This window comes from Delphinus delphis, chromosome 19, assembly GCF_949987515.2.
Source record: "Delphinus delphis chromosome 19, mDelDel1.2, whole genome shotgun sequence".
Classification (NCBI taxonomy): domain Eukaryota; kingdom Metazoa; phylum Chordata; class Mammalia; order Artiodactyla; family Delphinidae; genus Delphinus; species Delphinus delphis.
In genome coordinates, this window is record NC_082701.1 from 3,346,523 (window position 1) to 3,361,690 (window position 15,168).

Genomic DNA, 15,168 nt, shown 5'->3' on the forward strand with positions numbered 1-15,168 from the left:
ACAGGAAAAATCCTGTTTGTATAAGCAAAGGCATCGCGTTTCAGTTATATTCCCTCTGGAGATTCAAAGGTTCTCAAGTTCTACCCCCTCCGAAGACAAACATCAGCTCCGTCAGGCTTCTCCGCAGCCGGCACAGAAGTTAAGAACATGTGACTCCAGTAGACAAAACAAGAAGATAGACAGACTCACGGGAAATGTCTAGATTTTGAAAAGTACCTGATGTGGAAAAAAATTAAAAGAGACATAGGAATGGAAAATTCCTTTGCTGGCTTCCTGTTCTCTTTCCTGCTAAGGTGGGATTAGTTACCAGCTGTCAAAAGAAATATCACTTTTAATTCTTATTGGGGGGTGGGGGGAGGAAAGCATTAGAAAAAAAAAAGTCTTGGGAGAGAAGGAAGTAACGAGGACCTTCCTTTCTACAATCCATCCCTGCAGTTTGAAAGTGTACAAGAGGGGCATAAGGAGGGGAGGGAGGGCTTTGCTGCCATATGAACACTGAGGACGAACTGAGGACATTAGGTAAATGAGTCTCCCTCACATGTTTCCTAATGAAATAATCCACGTGGTAATGAAGTTGGTTAGGGGTTTGGGGCTTGAAGTATTCAGGTAATTGTCTCACCGGCTCCCCTTGGAGAGGCAAAGAAAGAGTTCATAAAAGAAAAATAGTCTTACATAAGGGCGTCCTTTGAAATCCGATGAACCACCTTTGACGCAATTCCCATTCCCATAAGGCTTCCTTGAGGAGAGTGGCCGCTTCTCAGTGTATAAGCACTTCACCCAGAGAAACAGGATTTGCACCGTGTTTGGGCACACCTTCACATGGCATGCTGGACGGTCTACAGAGCTCTCTCAGGGCACAGTTTCAGTTAACGCGCACAACTCAGGAGTAAATCCTATCAGTAAATGCGGGCGTGACTGGGGAGTGCAAGGAAGCCAGCACATGCTCCGAAGGACCTGCTTCTCCTGGACGTCGGAGATTCCACGGCGACAAATGCGTTCTTTTGCGTTAAGACAAGAGCTCCTTGACAAAGGTTAAAAAGCAAGATTCAAAATTGTGAATATAACTGAATCTCAACTTTTTTCTTAAAACAAAAGGAAGAAAGACTGGAAATACTTTTCCAAAGGAAATTGAGGCTGGCGATTCATTTTATTGCCTCCTTTGCACTTTTATTAATAGTATCTACAATTAACATACATAACTTGAATATCCAAGAGAGATTCTTGAAGGTATTCTCCCAATTTTTCCCTCCTCTGGGAAGGATAACGCAGCTCTTATCCTATTAGCGTGATTCATTCTGTGTATCAAGCTCTTTTGAATGATGCAGTAAATTGCATCATTTGTATTTAAATCTTTTGCTGGAATAGTGTGCATCTGCTTATAACAATGCTGAACTGGATTTCTCCTTGAGGAAGCAAATTCAAGTTAACTTTTTTTTTTTTTTTTTTTTTTGGCTGTGTTGGGTCTTCTTTTCTGTGCACGGGCTTTCTCCAGGTGCGGCGAGCGGGGGCCACTCTTCAGCGCGATGCGCGGGCCTCTCACCATCGCGGCCTCTCTTGTTTCGCAGCACAGGTTCCAGACGCGCAGGCTCAGTAGTTGTGGCTCACGGACCTAGTTGCTCCGCGGCGTGTGGGATCTTCCCAGACCAGGGCTCGAACCCGTGTCCCCTGCATTGGCAGGCAGATTCTCAACCACTGCGCCACCAGGGAAGCCCTCAAGTTAACTTTTTTTCCCCTTTGCCTCTTACTGTGTATATTCTGAAGGGCTTGGAACATGGTAAAACACAGTCCTTCCCGTGGAAATGAGACACCAGGAAGGAAAATTGTGAGAGATGGGATGATAAAGAGAGAAAAAAACTCAGGCACAACCCAGCGATTGTGATGTTGGGTGGAGCAGAAGGGCAGCAAAAGGGCCTCGGGCCTTCGGAGAGGTGGAAATGGACAAGGGATTGTAGGGAAGCTGGTTGAGACAGAGAACTGAAGAAAAGGGTCAAGGAGAGTAAAATCAGTCCATGTCAATGTCTCTGGTCTCCGAATATGGTATATGCTTGCTTACTTATAAAAAGCACTAATTCCTTAGTATCTATTGTGTTGCTGTTTTCTGCTAGACACTTTGTTGGATTTGGTGATGGATAAGATCCAGCCAATCCTTACCCGCTAGAAGTGAAAATTTGGTGAAGGAAAAGACACGTGCAACCAAAACACCACGACATATAGACTGGAAGGGAGAGTGCCTTTAAAAAGTTTATTCTTTTTAAAAATTATTTTTTAAATAAACTGTGACTTGATATTTATAGTAGGCAAGGAAAGAGTTAGTAACAGGAACCTTGAAGGAAAGATAGAATTTTTTTAAAGACTATTTTTTAGAGCAGTTTTAGGTTTACAGTCACACTGAGGGGAGGCAGAGAGATTTCCCGTATACCCTCTCCTGCTACATAGGCTTAGCCTCTACCACTACCAACATCACTCACCAGAAAGGTACATTTTTGTTTGTTTTTTACTAAGGATGAACTTCCATTGACATTTCGTAACTACCCAAGGAATCACCATCGTATACTTTAGGGTTCACCTTGGTGGTGTACATTCTGTGGATCCAGACAGTTGTATGATGATATATATCCATCACTGTAATATCATACAGGGTGTTTTCACTGCTCTGAAAACCCTCTGTGCCCTGCCTATTCATCTCTCCCCTCCTCTGCCCTCACCAACCCCTGATCTTTTTACTACCTCCATAATTTTCACTTTTTCAGAAGGTCATATAGTTGGAATCACACATTTTGTAGGCTTTTCAGATCGCTTTCTTTCACTTAGTAACAGACATTTAAGGTTTCTCCATATATTTTCATGGCTTGATAGTTTGTTTCCTTCTAGCACCGCTTAATGTTCCATTGTCTGGATGTACCACTGTTTATTCACCTGCTGAAGGATGTCTTGGTTCCTTCTAAGTATTGACAATTATGAATAAAACTGCTATAAATATATGTGTACAGGTTTTTGTGTAGATGTAGGTTTTTAACTCTTTTGGGTAAATACCAAGGAGCACAACTGCTGAGTTGGATGTAAAAAAGATAGGATTTTAAATTGTAGAAATTCAGTTGGCTTGGAGTTAATTAACCCTGTGTTATTCATTAATCAGAAAAGAGGATCAGTGTCTTTGTCGAAGAGAGAATTGCATAGTTTAGCTTAGCTCAGGGATTTGCAAACATTTCTCTGTAAAGGGGCAGAAACTAGATATTGGAGATTTTGAGGGCCACGTGGTCTCTGTTGAGACTCTGAGGGTCATGGAATTCTACTGTTGTAGGGTGAATGCAGCCATGGACAAAACGTGAATGAATGAAAGAGTGAGGCTGTGTTCTAATGAAACTGTTTATGGGTACTGAAGTTTATATTTCATATAAATTTCATATCAAAAAATATTATTCCTCTTTTAATCTCTCTCACCACCACCATTTAAAAATGTAAAAGCTATTCTTAGTTCCCAGGTCTTACAAAAACAGGAGTAAGGCCAAACAAACAAAACATTTTGTCCATGACAGATCTAGAATAGTAATAGCTCAATTCTAGACTCTGGAATTTTGTATAGTGTATAGAATTGGTATAGTATATCTTCTTTTTAGAGTCTGTCTTCTTTTTAGACCACTACTAAAATCACCAGACAGCAGTGACGTACAGATGATTGAAAAAGAGATCATGTATCCAAGGTCTTATGTTCAAGTAATGGATTCTTTCCTCATCTTGTCATTTGTCAAATCTTAAAACAAAACAGGCCCCTTCAGTTTACCTCAGTTTCTCTCTGTGTTTCGGGGGGATTGCACTTCTCCGAAGCTGAACGTCAATACATTGAATTTTCAGTTAAGGTAGATTTAGGAAGCATAGAATGCAACAGAAAAGGCAGTCCAGAGAATCCTTTTATTTGGCTTTAGAAAGTGTTTTTCTACTTACATGTGAGTATGGGTGTGTCTGGTGTTCTGGGAATTTACTTCAAACAAAGGAATGAGGCACGCAGTGATGATCTGACTAGGACTTGGGATGCCGTCCAGTTTCCCCATCTTTCCTCCTGTTCTGCTCCTCTCTTTGGTCTTTTTTATTCCGTGTTTAGCGGCCTCATCTTCTCCTATCAGTCCGAACACTCACCTAAAGCCACCTTCCCTGAGATTGTCCTTGCAGAGTAGAGAGAATTATGTGTGTGTTATGTTCTTTTAAGTCCTTTCAGATGGACCACTGATAAAGGAACCTTAGCTTTCCAAAAGCCGGGACCGAGCAGAGTAACTGATAATACTCACTGAGCAATCACATCGGCCTTTATTATGCGTACACCACCACGAAAGTGGCCTCGATCCGTATGGAAACGTAGACATTTCTCCAGTCTTCAGATTTCTTGGCAGAAAAGTTAACCTCTGGGTCCACTGCTTCCCTGACATTTATGGGTGATTTAAAAGATACGTCCCTTGGAGGGTTCAAACTCTTCTACCGGTTACTGTGTAACAGGTTGCAAATCACGTGCTCCTATGAGAATGTCAAAACCTGATTGATAGCTAACAGGTTTGGAACACTGAGTATCAGCCTGACTAGGAGCTGTTGTTGTTATGATTATTATTCCCATTTTACAGATGAGGAAACTGGGATGCAGAGAGATTAAGCAGCTCCCAATGTCACAAAGCCAGTAAGTGACAGCACCAACATTGAAATCCACTGTTGCTTCCTCAAGCGTTCCTGCTTTTACAGCCGCATAGCACAGGGAGATCAGCTCGGTGCTGTGTGACCTCCTAGAGGGGTGGGATAGGGAGGGTGGGAGGGAGCTGCAAGAGGGAGGGGTTATGGGGATATATGTACACGTGTAGCTGATTCATTTTGTTATACAGCAGAAACTAACACAACATTGTAAAGCAGTTATACTCCAGGAAAGATGTTAAAAAAAAATAAACAGTTCATGCTTTTAAAAATGCAAACAAAACCAAACAACCCCCAAACAGCAACTGTGGTCGGAACCTAGACATGGCCCCTTAGCTTTGGAGGGTGAACCAGGCGAGATGGGCCCTCCCAGATCCCCGTGCTACCAGTGCTCTTTAGAGTAAAGAAAAATGCTAATTCCTCAGCCAGCACAGAACTCCTTTTGCAGTCTCCTGGTTACAGCTGCCCCAGGTTCTGAAGAGCCTGGATTGTTACTTCTTTAGTTTCTTGTGGCCGCCCTTCACGTGTTTCGGAACTTTCTCTAGACTCTGCCACCTCTTCACTTATTAATCAATTTTGTGACTCCTGGCCGGCCAGCTTGACCCCATGAGCACCTCAATGTTTTGTTTCATCCCTGAGGACTAATTGCTGGCGCAGAGGAGCTGTCAGATTGTACGTTCTGGATCTGGACAACAGCCTGTGGCTTATTCATCATCTCTGTCTTAAACTCTGGTTCTTGAGGTTGGCGTGTGGGGCGGGGGGAAACCTTTAGCCTCCATCTCTGTCTTCTGTTTACCAAGGGTTATTCAAGCGTGGATGCCGGTTCTTTGGAACTGCGCTGCACGGGGTAAATGATCATTAAAGGCATGTTGGATAAAGGGGCGAGTGGCTGCTTAGCTGTTTCTGGTTGCCTTGTCTCAGTTTTCATTGGCATCCCGTCTCAACTCTGACCTGCTAAGGTGTACACAGAGAACTCTTGTGGGAAGGGCTTCTGTGCATTCCTCTGACCAAGTCTGAAAACTTAGCTCCCAATAACCCTGTTGGTAAATATTTGAGTCACTTACAGGCATTGCTGAACATATTCCTGGCCCGGGAAATCTTCCTCCTTTGTATCCCAGCCCGAGTGAAAAGTGAGTCCGGGTGTGCTTGGGTGACCTTCTCCCCGTACTTTCTCCTGTGCTACAGAGGTGGAGCCATAAACTCAGGCTCAGCTGACCGGCCGTTGCCTGCTTTATAAGATGCCAAGGGCTGCCTATGTAGATTCCCAGGGTGGAACTGTAGGAACCAACCAGTGTCAATGGTTAACCCAGGTTCTTGGTGTCTGGAGCTTTTCTTTCCTGTATTATTAACTAAAGAACATTTTTACCATTGCCCAGCTGTGAGCACCCAGCTCATAGATCCTCTATGGAGAGAGTGAACACAGGTAAGCATTGCTCTATTGTTGTCATTATTCAAAGTCATCCAGCCTGTGTTTTGCTCATGCTGGCCTCTTTGATTAGGAAGCAGCAGTGCTTTGTATCCAGCAATGTAAATATCAGTGTTGAATTAAATGCAGTTAAGAGAATGTAATTTCCTATGCAAGGGCTTTAAGTAGGAGTCTGTGTGTCATATTCCTTGAGTTCTTTTGAAACTTTGGTCAAAAACAGTTTCAAACTGGTCTTGAGAGAGTTGACTGAAGAGATCTTACGTGCCACTGCAGATGTAGATATCTAAAAGTGACTTCCTTCTATCCCATATTTAATACCAGATGGAGTATTCTATAACTTCTATCAAAAGCAAATCAGGGCATCCGTAGATATGCATACATTTATGAATATATGGCTTCAAGCTGTGGAATGTGTGTTTAAACATCCCCTAAAAAAACTTCAAGAAAAATAGGTTAATTTTTTCTAAGAATTGTATATAGTTATATGAGAGAAAATAAAAACATCCATTTTTCTAGACTTATTTATTGATTTAATTTAATTTATTTTTATGCAGCAGGTTCTCACTAGTTATCTATTTTATACATACTAGTGTATCTGTGGGATGAATTGGGAGATTGGGACGGACATATATAGACTTATTTTAACATAGATTCAAAGTAGAGAATTTTCTCCTGTTGTGTTCATTGTAACTTCTCTAAGGCCTTTTTCTTGTCCACTGTTGTCTTTGAGTATCTATTCAGAAAATTATAGATTTATCAATTCTTGCTCTCTGGACGCCATGAATTCTTTAACATATAAAATCAAATTGTCGGGCTTCCCTGGTGGCACAGTGGTTGAGAATCCGCCTGCCAATGCAGGGCACACGGGTTCGAGCCCTGGTCCGGGAAGATCCCACATGCCACGGAGCAGCTAGGCCTGTGCGCCACAACTACTGAGCCTGCACTCTAGAGCCCACGAGCCACAACTACTGAGCCCGCGTGCCGCAACTACTGAAGCCCGTGCGCCTAGAGCCCGTGCTCCGCAACAAGAGAAGCCACCACGATGAGAAGCCTGCACACCACAACGAAGAGTAGCCGTCACTCAGTGCAACTAGAGGAAGCCCGTGCACAGCAACAAAGACCCAACGCAGCTGAAAATAAATTAATTAAATTAATTAATTTTAAAACTTAAAAAAAAATCTTAAAAAAATCAAATTGTCTCCCTTGTTGCTGGATATAGGTGGTAAACCAGAACTTTTCTTATAAAGCTGATGGATTTTGGTCATTTGCATTATCCTCTTATACAGTCATAGGAACTGAAAGGTCATTAGGGAAATAAGACTGGAGTATTTGTGCTAACTACCCTTACAGCTACAAGAGACAGACCCTTAAGAAAAAACCAATATATTAATGAACCTTTGCCACTTGACTTTGGAAACTGTGGACCAATCACTCTCTAAGTCAGATTTTAACCAACAAAGTGACTCGAAATGCCTAAGCCACAGCTGTTTTGTGGAATGCCATTTAAGAGTTCCTGAAATGAAGCCAAAAATAAGTTTAAAGGTGAACAGAGTCCAGAGTTCAAATCAGCAGAGAGAGAAAAACAGAGACAGAGGCAGACAGTGAGAGAACCAGAGTAACTGATGGATGTAACTCCTGCTTAAGTTTATTTTTAGAACATGAGCACTGTGATAAAATCAAGGCATTAATCCCACGCAAAACAAGACCATGACAACATTTGAAACTGGAAGAAAAGACTGAAGTGGAAGGGGCCCTCACGATGCTATTCTAATGCATTTTCCTAAATAAGTGCGGTTTTTATTTGCAAAAGAACAAGAGTTTTAAAGGACACTGGAAAATCTGTTTTTTCCATTGTGCATGTGAATGGTGAGTCCACGTCAAGACTTGGATATAAATGAGTTGAAAGTTAGAAAATAGCATAAGGTATAGTTTTTGGAAAAACAACAGATATATAAAGGGTATTTAGAATAAATATTTATAACCAAGACCACCAAGGATTTGGTTGAATCATTTCTTTTTTGAATTTGTAAAACCCATCATTTAACAAACTGTTTAGCTTTTGTCCCCTATGAATTTATCCTTGAGTTACTTCCTTGTTCTAGGAAAAGTGGCCTCAAATCCAACTTTAGGAACAGTGGATAGAAAATGTCGTTATTTCAGGCATCACATAGACTATAAATATTTCTATGGTAGCTTTTGGGGAAATAAGCCTTTATGTGCTCACTGTGTTCTGGATGATTAAATACGATATTCACTGGATCTTCACTACAAGTTTGAAAGGAGCTATTATATTCATTTTATAGATGAAGATTAGGTTTTGCACTTTCTGGCTGTGTTTTCTGGGAAAGTCACGTAACTTCTTCAGGTCTAAGCTTCAAACTCAGTCTGGTGTGAATTCCACAACGCACGTGCTTCTCATTACCAGATGATATCCTACCTTTTCTAACATTATGATGCTAAGAGTTATTAGGCTTGATACAAACAGCAAAAGGGAAATGTCCCCAGAAGATCTCACACATATGATCTTTGTCTGAGGATGTGGCTGAGAACACAGACGGGTGACCAATACCCTCTCTCTTGAACCGATGAGTGATGTTTTCTCCACAGATATCGGTTTCAACAAACCGATGGGATACCTATCATCACGGCTCCATCACTCTATGGTAGCGGAAGACTTAACCCTGAAGAATCTACCCTGATTCTTTTTATAAGGTGATGACTGACGCTGCTCTTCTTGCCTAGGCATTTCTGTCACATGGATAAAAGCAGTTCTTCCAGCATGGAGGACATTTTGCTCGTTGTTTTTCCTGCTAGTACCATTGTTTTGAATAATGGGAGACAACTAAGTTAGTGTTCTTAAGAAGGCAATGACCTACATTTTGTCTGTGAAAAAAGAAACTCTAGAATTCTGATTCTTTTTTTTTTTTTTTTCCCCGCCACCATAGTCTCAAGCCCTTGACCTCTGTAAGATGCTAACATGGAGTTAATGGGTCATCTGGTCATTTCCCTGATTTGATTGTTGTTGCACTTAGCGAAAAAAGCCACTTTTCTCTAATTTATTCACTGATTGATCCTCTCAACAAATATTTATTAAATATAAAACAGTCCTAAAGAAGGAGGGTTCAGTGGGAGATGATTTATCGCAATGAAACCATTTTCCTTAGGGAACTTAACATTAGTGAAGGAGGAAAAACAGATAATTTGTCATTGAGTTGATACAGCACTTCATCTATTTAACATATTTATTGATTGACTACTGTGTGCCACGCAATAATTAGACATCAAAAATATATTGATGAAAAGAAAAAGACAAAAGTCCCTGCCTTCATGAATCTTGTATTTTGGTAGATGTTGACGGAGACTATCTATAAGTAAAAGAAATTGCACGTCGAAGGTGATAAGTCTTTATGGAGGAAAACAGTAGGGGAGGAAATTAGGTGTGAGAGGTGGAGGAGTGAGAATATTGCATGAGTTATTTTAGAACAACGAACATCTGTTATCGCCGAGTTTGTGTTGGTCAGGAAGCCAGGCTTATCTGGGTCCTCTGGACCAGGGTCTGTCAGGCTGCAGACACAGAGTCCAGTGGGACCGCAGGCATCTCAAGCCTCGCCCGGGGGAGGATTCTCTTCCAAGCTTAATCACATGGTACTTGGCGGGGTTTGGCTCTTCTGGGGCAGTTGGATGGGGGGCTCAGTCTCTACTAGCTGTTGGCTAGAGACCTCCTTCAGTTCCTTGCCACTTGGGCCTCTCCATAAAACAGCGCCCAACATGGCAGCTGGTTTCCATTAGCTCCAGTGAGCAAACAGGCAAGACAGAGGGCAGAGTCTTTCTCTAGCCTAATCTTGGACGTGACGTCCCCTCAGTTTGGCCATATTCTGTTGATTAGAAATGAGTCACTTGTTCCAGCCGGCCCTCAAGGAGGGGGAATTTCACAAAAGTATGAACCCCAGGAGGCAGGGATCACTGGGGACCATTGCCAAAGCTGCTTGACACAGGTTTACATGTTTAAATAGGATAGTCAGAGAGAGCTTCACTAAGTAGGTGAAATTTGGTCGAAGTCCTGGAGGTGGTGAGGAATTGGGCAAGGTGGATACCTTGGAACAGAGCAGTTCAGGCAGATAGAACAGCCAGTGCAAAGCTCTGACGTGCTGGGCATATTCGAGAAACCACAAGGAGACCAGTGTGGCTGAAGCAGAGTTACAGAGGGAAGAGTAGTAGTGGATGAGGTCATCTTTGTGCCAGGATCTTTTTCCAAGATGGAGAGGATTCTGCAAGCTAAATATGTCTGAGATGTTTTTTTGAGATGTTAGAAAAGACCAGGGTAGGTATAGATTTGAATAGTTAGGAAAAATATTGTGTATGGCAGGCAGGTGATGGTGATAAACAAAATAACAGAAGTGGGAAATGAGGGTAAATGAAGACCTGGCTCCCCCAGCTTGACCAATGGAAAGATAAAAAGGTATCTTAACACCCAGACTGTGCTGAGGTTAATGACCTGCTACTCAACCAATGAGACTTGGAAGGAACACACCAATCTCATCACCACGGAAACTCATGCCAGCTGTTGCCAACAGACAGGGAACTACACAGCAAATGTAGATTTCTTGGGTGAAACACTGTTAGAAGGCTTTCTCCAAATGCCTCTCTTCTGATTAGGATGTATCCCTCTCTCAGATTTTAGCAAGTAATGACCAACAAGTCACCCACTGGTCTTAGCATCTTCAAATGGTCACTTTGTTGGAAACCATGGGAGTAAAAGGACTCTAAACAAACAGTCCTTCCGAGATGCATATTGTTTTAGTCCATCAGGGCTGCTATGCAAAAATACTATAGACTGGGTGGTTTAATCACAAACATTGATTTCTCACAGTTCTGGAGGCTGGAAGTCTAAGATCGAGGCGCTGGAACATTTGGTATCTGGTGAGACCCATTTCCTGGTTCATATAGGGCTGTCTTCTCAGTGTGTGCTCATATGGCAGAAGAGGCGAGAGAGCTCTCTGAGGTCTCTGAGGGCTCCACCCTCATGACCTAATCACCTTCCAAAGGCCCCACCTCCTAAATCCGTCACATTGGGGGGTTAGGATTTCAATAGATGAATTAGGGGAGGATACAAACATTCAGTATGTAGCATCGATGAATGTCAAAATAAACTCAGATCGGTTGTTATCGGTTAGAGTTTCTAGGCCCAAGAGCTCAGCTTCAGGAAAAAAGAATGGCTTGTCCACACCCTGTAAGGATTGCACTGGAGGATCCCTCTGCAGGGACATTTGCATCCTGCTTTCTTAGCTGGCCAGCCTCAGCAGACTTGGAGAATTCTTTTTCTCATCATTTTTAGGCCATATGTACCCTGGACTTTGTAGTTATTTAAACATAAGCGATGGATGACTTTATTTTTTCTTATGGCTGCTCTTCAGTGAAAAAGATGGGATCGATTTTTTTTTTCTTCCTGTCCCTCCAGGGTTTTCTACTCTAAAATCAAGGATTCCGACGCACGATGTGTATAGCATTTTAAAGAGGCTTTTACTTTTAAAATGTTTTCTAGTTACATTGGCTCCACATTCACTCTCTTTCAAAAGTAGACCTGAAGCTGTCCACAGGTGCAAAGGAAAACTGAAAAAAGTCAATCATCTAAGAAACAGCCCCAAAATAGATTTACCCAACAGTTCCGCATAAAAAAGGTGATTTTTATCTTAACAATGTCCAGAAGTATCACCTCAAGTTCTGATTTTAGGTAAGATATGAGTATAGTTTTAAAGACTTCAAACGGTTACATGGCTTTAGATGATGTTCCATAAGATTTATTCTTTTAACTCAAAAAGAAGCATTCAGTTATTCTTTCTTCTTTTAAAGAAAAAAGTATGTTCCAGCACACATGACAAAAACATATTTCATCACAATGAATTTTCATTTTTCATTATACTCCATTTTAAATTAGAACCGTGTTCCAATGCAATCAATAATCATTTATTGGGTCTGGTACCAAGATAACAAAGACCTGGTCCTTGCCCTCGGTCTGGCAGAAAAAGGCGGATCTGTAAATAATTAAGGGCAATTCAGTGGCCTAGTACCATGATGACATGAGATGGGACGAGCACACCAACGAATTGAGCTTTTCTTCACGAAGGCAATAAGGTGATAGATAAATCTGTGGCATGTTGCCCTTGTCCTGGGTGTGCTTTTGGAATTCAGAGCTTTCAGGCACTGAAATATTGTTTTTACTATGAGCTCTTTTACGAGATTTTTTCTTGCCAGAAGCTTACTCTGACAGTTCCCTTAGAATTATTGTTTTCTTTCCCCTGTAGTTTGGTAACTGTATCAGGGTCATCCAGAGAAATAGAACCAGTAGGATACATATATAGAGAGAGAAGGAGAGGTAGGAAGAGATGTAATATGAGGAAGGGGTCCTATGTTTGCGAGGGCTGGCAAGTCTGAAATCTGTAGGCTAGGCTGGCAATCTGGAAATTAAGAGTTAATATTGCAGTCTTGCGTCCAAAATGTGCAAAATTTGCAGGCTAGGCCAGTAGGCAGGAAACTCAGGTATGCTGCAGCCTTGAGGCAGAGCTGCTGCTTCTAGCTCCTTTGGGAAACCTCAGTCTTTGCTCATAATCCCTTCACCTGTTGGATGAGGCCCACACTCACTAGGGAGGGTCATCTATCAATACTTTACTTAAAATCTACAGATCTGGGGCTTCCCTGGTGGCGCAGTGGTTGGGGGTCCGCCTGCCGATGCAGGGGACTCGGGTTCGTGCCCCGGTCCGGGAAGATCCCACATGTCGCGGAGCGGCTGGGCCCGTGAGCCATGGCCGCTGAGCCTGCGCGTCCGGAGCCTGTTGCTCCGCAACGGGAGAGGCCACAGCGGTGAGAGGCCCGCGTACCGCAAAAAAAAAAAAAAAGTCTACAGATCATAAATGTTCATCACATCTAACAAGCATCTTCACAACAACATCCAGAATGGTGTTTGACCAAACAACCGGGCCCCATGGCCTGGCCAAAGTGACACATAAAGTAACCCACCCCAGGAACACAGGGCACCTTCGCTATGATTGTATTTTGCCATATTAGACATTCTAAGCTTGAAGCTTCAGTTTCTGTAAAAGAAATTAACTGTATTTTACTCGTTATGTACACTTAAGATCCCATAAGATGGAGACGCCTAAAACTACCGTCGTTTTTGTATAGAAGCATCCAGTAATTTAATACAGCATTTGCAGTGCTACAATTTTTTAATAAGGCAAACTGGACAGAGAGAAAATGATTTCCTTTAATTCAGGCAAAGAAAAAGACACCACAGTCCAGCCTTCTAATGGCATTGTCTCTTAGCTTCACTTTCTAAACCATATATTTCAGCTACTATATATTCTCTCCTAGATTTTTGTGTAGTTTATATTTTTTCTTTTTTAAAAAATTTTATTGGCGTATAGTTGATTTACAACGTTGTGTTAGTTTCAGGTGTGCAGCAAGTTATTCAGTCATACGCATATTCATTCTTTTTCAGATTCTTTTCTCATATAGGTCGTCACAGTATATTGAGTAGAGTTCCCTGTGCTATACAGGGGGTCCTTGTTGGTTATTAATAGTAGTGTGTTAATCCCAGGCTCCTGACTTATCCCTCCCCCCTACATTTCCCCTTTGGTAACCATAAGTCTGTTTTTTATATCTATAAGTCTGTTTCTGTTTTGTAAATAAGTTCATTTATGTCATTTTTAAAATTAGATTCCACGTATAAGTGGTATCATATGGTATTTGTCTTTCTCCTTCTGACTTAACTTCACTTAGTATGATAATCTCTAGGCCCATTCATGTTGCTACGAATGGCATGTTTTCTTTCTTTTTTATGGTTGAGTATGTGTAGTTTATTTTTCATATGTATGAGGCCTGCCCCCCAATGACTATGTTCACAGTAGTAGCAACATGCCAGGAGCTTTGAGAAGCCACAAGGTAAACATGGTGTATCTTTTTGAAGCCTTAATTTAACTCAACAGTTTGGATGGAGAATAGACAAACTAAATCATTTAAGTGATAAGCAGGTTACGTAATTATTTTTGTAATGCAGTATATATTTTAAAGAAAACGCATAAGACTGGAATATTTTGAGCTTGGGCTCAGTCCGATGTGTCATGTTCTCAGATCTCCTAGGATTTGGGGTAGGGATAATGGTAATGTACTCACTTCTCTTTTGGTTTTTCAGATTTTTTTAATGGACAGTTTTGAGAAGCGCTGTTAAGGGAGGATTTTTGTTAAGTACATGGGATAGGTTAGTACTTGATTAGCTAAGGGGCTCTGCCCGCATCCACCCCTCCCAAATAGCTACTCACCCACAGACTTGGCAGTCTTCTCACAACTATGTACTTATCTCTTGTGAGACCGTCCAGACAATAGCCATTCAGGACATGCTGTCTCTGCTTTGGGAAAATAAGCCAAAGCAGCCTCAGGAAACAAGGCACCCGGCATAAGCGCTGGACCGCGGAAGTGTCAGTAGGTCTCTGATCCAGGGCTCTTCTGTGTGGGAGCCACTGCCTTGAGTCTGCTGAGCGAGAGCTTCATAAGACTCACCAACTTGCACTTACCTGAAAGAGGCACCCAGCCTTCCTGACGAACTGTGAGGTTATTAACTGACCTCTTAGTGTTCTTGTCGTGTGCTGTGGAGTTCTGTTTATAGATGGCATGATAAAATCCTTCCCTGGACTTGCAACTAGCATTTGAGGAGGTGCCAGAGTCTCAGAGGCTGTGAGCTATGTGCCAGGATTGTCACATCCAGAAGCTTGCTCCTTTGCTTCAGGTCAGAATTGAGTCAACTTGTGGGTGGTTAGAGAACACTCAAGGAGAAAGCAGTGTGGCTAATTCGAGCAAATGAAGACTTATGAGTTACACATATTTAAATTTAGGCTTTGTGGGAATGGAAGGCGGTTTCATTTCCTTAAGACTAAATTTTTATTTAGCTGTACCAGATAACAGTATTGAGTTGGAGATAAGATTACGCCATTTACACCAGGAGTTTAAAAGCTAAAGAAACATTCAGAGAAACAAAACTGAACGAAGCAAAATCATGAAGAAGCAGACCCAAACAAAAC

At 41.9% G+C, this 15,168-nt stretch overlaps 1 protein-coding gene across 3 annotated transcripts in view; it reads left to right on the plus strand.

Annotated features, from left to right (window-relative positions):
* Window positions 1–5,964: 5,964 nt before the first annotated feature.
* KCNJ16 (potassium inwardly rectifying channel subfamily J member 16) overlaps window positions 5,965–15,168 on the plus strand; it is a 52,858-nt gene continuing 43,654 nt past the window's right edge. For all 3 annotated transcript variants that reach the window (XM_059998593.1, XM_059998596.1, XM_059998594.1), the window contains exon 1: window positions 5,965–6,094. The gene's annotated coding sequence lies outside the window, so the exon portion shown is untranslated. The remainder of the gene's footprint in view (window positions 6,095–15,168) is intronic.